The following is a 5303-nucleotide window of genomic DNA, read 5'->3' as shown; positions in this document are numbered from 1 at the left end:
TTACTTATCAATCTAATTTTACACAAATCTTTATTTTACAGATTAAAAGAAACTACAATAACCCAAACAATCAAAACACCAAAAACTAGAATCTCAGAAAAGACGAATCATTAATGATCATCTCTCTTTTTGTCTAATCTTACAAATAAACTTCAAAACAAATATACCAAATCAATTAACTCAACGACACATACATTAAGCCAGCTAAACAAATACAAACTACAGGGCCAGCTATTTAACAATTTACAAACTTACTTTTGCAGATGCTTACGAAGAAGACGAAGACGACAACCAAGATCAGTGAAATTACATAAACAAAAAAGCAGAATAAGTTACAAACTCTGATAAATACAACTAACAATGAATTTTTTTTACATATTACCCATCAAATAAAAGAGAAACAAACATAGTCACACCAGCAGATACAAGAGACAATCCCAACAGATACAAAGGCGGCAACAACATCTCCACCTGCTCACTCCTCTTGTCTTATGAAAATAGCTTACATGCTCAATGTCAACATATCAATGATATTGTCTTCTTATGAGAAATACATATATTTGTTTTAAGGCTCAAATACTAATTGTCATTCATTTTATACTTATTTCTGCAAGTCTTCATGTATTTGTTTTAAAGGTCCGGTAAAAGCAACAAGTTTAAAAATAAAAAAACATATAACCAACATAATAAGAATAAAAAAAATTATTACTTAATACACACAACTTACACAACTAAACTGGATAAAAGATATCCAGAAACAAAAATGTACTCTCAACAACCTTAATATAATTTATGTAATCTCAACGGTACAAATAACAAATTAAAATGACAAACAAACAATAAGTCTCAGCGACACAGCAAGCAACACCACGAATTATATCAACCACATTACTAGCACAATTTAGTCATTCGTGAGTGGAGAACAGTGCGTACATAGTTCATCATCACAACTCTAACACTATAACAATAAAAAAACTTGAAAAACAATGATCAACCCAAAACGCAAAATTCACAGCTACAATAACCCTAACAAATATTGAGATGAAACAAGAACTCTGTACACAACTCCGCGCTTGCGCGAGAGCAACACTCCTAGTATTAATAGTTTAGTAGCAACAAAAACAAATATCTAGAGGAATGCAAATGTTCAAGAGATGAGTTGATTAGAGATTTAACAGCATATTTTAAAATAAAAATAGTTTATTTAGTATCAGTTAACTTATAACTATGACATATGTATTTGTCTCGCTTAAAACTTCGTTTAGCCAATTTTATTTGTAATTTGATATTTTATAATTAATATGATATGTTATTGATAGTAAATATTTAGAATTTATAATAAATGTGATTAAATGGTATCAATATTTTTTTTTACCAAACCAATATTATTCTCGAAGGCTTTCGATATAGTTTAATTTATGGAATTTGTCAAACTATTTAGTGAAATGACATGAAGAAAGATAATTTTATGAAGTTTTATCTTATAAACTAAAATTATTTATATAATTATATTTCAGTGAACAAGCTGATGTCGATATCTCTGAGAAACATATGCAATTTTGTTTTTTTTTTAAATTTTAACAGAATAAATTTATTTTAATAATGTTTATATGGAAATACTATAAGTAAATACCCCTTCCGTTTTTTAAATCTATAGTATTCACACATTTTTAAAATATAATAAATATTTTTAATTAAATTTATTATTTATTCTTATTAAATACTTTCCAAGAACTCTCAATCAGTAATATTTAATCAATTTAAATATTCTTAATTAATGTTTTTTTAATATATATAATTAGTGTTTCTTAAAATTTATAATTGATTAACATAAATTATTAAAAGTATTTTTAAAATCTATCTTTATATAACAAAAGTTAAATCTAGAAAATCACTCTTTGAGAAAGCAAAGAAAGTAATTACATTCTCTAACAGTAGTGTAGTATAGTTTAAACTTCGAAGGCGAGATCAATTTTGTAACCCAATGTATAGTTGATTAAATTTATGCCATGTTAAATCAAAATTAAGAGTCGAATATAAAAAAATATCCATGGACGTATAAAATAAAAATACTTGATTTGTCTCAACTGCAGTTTTCAGCTTGTGTTTACAAACACCTTTTTCTTTCTACTATCAATGAAAAAAGCCGACCACTGAATACATTATCTTATTCTTCTTATAATTCAGCATTTTTTATGAAATTTTAAATTTATTGATCATCAAGAATATAAAGGCCGGAGTTTAATATTTACAACTTCTAGAATCTTTACGAAAAAATGAAAAATGTCCTAAGCAGTGCTTAGTCTCGTAGCGAACCATTTTTGGAGGAGTCCTCTCATCTTAGGCTTCTCAAAATACCTTGTGGACGAAATGTGGTTACGTATGGTCTTCTCTATGATCCGAGCTAACTGATGGCCTGATCTCAAAAGATTGTTCTGCTTTCTTCATTCTGCTCTCTCTATATGTGGTATACATTTACTTGGAAAGCCAAGCGTAGTAAGATAGGAGTCAGCCTGTCATGCGAGCGTTGAGCAAGGTGTTCTACTCTGGCTCCCCAATCAGTATCAGGCTGGTCACCCATTAGGGTCCCCACGACTTCAATCCAAAGTGTATAGGTGTATGGACAGGCGAAGAAGAAGTGATTTCTTGTTTCATCTGCCTCTCCACAGAAGATACAAAAAAATCATGTCGCTGACCCCATCTTTGCATAGTATGCTGTGTGTTTCACGGATGCAAAAACAAAAACAAAAAATCCTGGGTATCACAATTTCTAAAATAGTCAAACAATTAGGAATTTTACATGTATATCAATCATCAACAAAAACGATTGACAACAAAGTGACCAAATTACCATAAATCAAAACCACCATAAAATATCGTTTTTTAAATAGATTGGTAGAATGCACCAATTTAGAAAAGTACAACTTGTCAATATGCATTCTTACTAGAATTATCACACAAAAGCACAATTCCAGAATACCACACAATCATCCACACGTTTGGAAGTATATCATAGTTCATCTGTTATTTCCACTATAAGCTCTTATTGGCAACACACTTTCTCTCTTTCATGATGAAAATAAATATGAAACAATTTCATCCTTTATAAAAAGCAACAACAAAACATCCCATCCACAATGTCAAATCTTTGCAGACAGCAAATAAACTACAAATACCTAAAACCACATGAAACTTTGTAGATTGCATAGTTAATATATATGTTGTTGGCTGAACCCAAAACGAGATATTAAAATAATATTATTATTTAAAACTATTATGATAAAAAAAGTATCCTTGATTACGCCAATCACGTGATTTTCCATCGTTGTAATCTCTCAACAGGATATAAATCTTGTTTTTGAGAACAGGACATAGATCTTTACATGTATTTTAACGCGTCTTAGACTAATAGAAATCGTCCGATTGTCATGTCTCTTTCAAACCAATTGATACAATCTATCTATTTCAACCCAATACATATGGCATAGTGCCGTTGAATTTATCGAAACAACTCTTAGAGCAGGATTATCCCTAGGAAAGATCTTATGATTAAAAGAAAAACAAAAAGACAATTAAAAGGTAAAAACGTCTCTTATTTGGGGTAAAAAAAAACGTGTTTATGGAACATGTGTAAGCAAAATGAGAGGAGAGAAGGGGAGCGTGTCTTTGTTTCGTCATTTCTCTCTCTCTCAAAACCGAATCGTCTCTTTTCTCTCTCTCTCGAAACCGAAGCTCGGAGAAGGCGATTCTCCTACTCTCGCCGTGGATCGTCGACATACCGGCGATACTCTTTGTCTCCACACCTCCTAACGGAATCCTCTGTCTCTGTGGCTCGTGTGACTATGCGATTCTCCCTCTCTCGCCGTGGATCTCTCGTCGTGGATCAACTGGAATCGGAAGGTAAATGTATTGTTGTGTTTTTCAATCATGCATGTTTAGATTAGACTTCTTCTTGGTTTGATCGCGAGTTTTATTTGTTTGTAGGTTCAATTATGTCTTGCGGTGGCTCTCCTCGACGGCTGACCGAGCTCTCTGTCTCTCGGTGGCTCTCCTCGATGGCTGACGGAGCTATTTGTCTGGCGGTGGCTGTCCTCGACGGCTGACGGAGCTCTCAGTCGATGGCTCTCTGCGAATCGCTCAGGTAAAGCTTTTGTTCCATGTTCTTCAGTCATACCTGTCGTAGGTTCAAATATTTTCTTTCAATCTCGTTTTGTTTGTTGCTTTTGATTTGGTTTCTCCGTGGTGATTAATTTTTTTTTGTTTCTGTCTTTTGCGTGCTGAGATGAAGGGATCAAATCACGTTTGATATGTTCTGTGGAAGCTGAGGTTAGTGTTTGTTTCTTAATCCTCTTCTGTCTTAGATAAAATAGCTTATGTATTGTGTACTGAAAAGAAAAGAATTAAAGTCTCAGTCTTTGTTTCAGAATTAAAGAAAAGAGGTTAATGTGTTTGGTCTTTGTGTGTTTAGATGGCTGGATCAAGCGTGCTTAAGCAAGGGTCATTTGACAGAGGAATACGCATCATCAAAGGTTAGTCTTTCTCTCTTTTATCTGGTCGAAATGTGCTGGTGTAACTTCTGGTCTGTAATAAAATGGTGTAGCTTCTGTCTGACTGGTAGTTAGGATAATTAATGGTTGCTTTAGTGTTAGGTTATGGTTGTGTCACCGTAATAAATAGAATTGATGGTGTGGTTTGAGTTATTTGAAATTGAAAATAAAGCATTGTTTGTTATCAGTTGTTTGTTGTTAGATATATGTCAAGTCATATTGGTTGTGTGTGTTGAATGCGAGTTGTGTGTGTTGGTTACATAGACGTGTTGGTTGTGTGTGTTGAATGCGAAATCTCTCTCCTTCATTTTCTTGAACGTTTTATAAACTGTGTCTTCTAGTTCATTCTCCAATAGATGAATGCGCCTTCTCGTTCCTTCTCCTCTTTCCCATGTTTCTTCTCATTCGCATGTGTCTCCTCTGTCTCCTCTGTCTCCTTTGTCTCCTCTTTCTCTTCTGTCTCCTCTTTCTCCTCTTTCTCCTCTCTCCTTGACTTCGAAAATGGATTTCAATCCATTCCAGGACTCGGCAAATTTTGTTGAACTTCTCCATAGTCAACAAAATGTAGTCTTTGGCAGTCAACGACGCGTTCCTACCTCTTCATCGCAAGTGTCGTCCTTTGGCAGTCAAGCTGCAGAGCTTCCAGTAGAGCGTAAGGAAAGAAGGACGTGGACAGTGACAGAGGATATAGTGCTGATTAGCAGCTGGCTGAACACGAGCAAAGACCCCGTTGTGGGGAATTAGCAGAAGTCAGCA

Source organism: Brassica oleracea, chromosome C1 (assembly GCF_000695525.1).
Source record: "Brassica oleracea var. oleracea cultivar TO1000 chromosome C1, BOL, whole genome shotgun sequence".
Lineage (NCBI taxonomy): Eukaryota > Viridiplantae > Streptophyta > Magnoliopsida > Brassicales > Brassicaceae > Brassica > Brassica oleracea.
The sequence above is the reverse complement of the archived record's forward strand: the minus strand, read 5'-3'. Positions refer to the sequence as shown.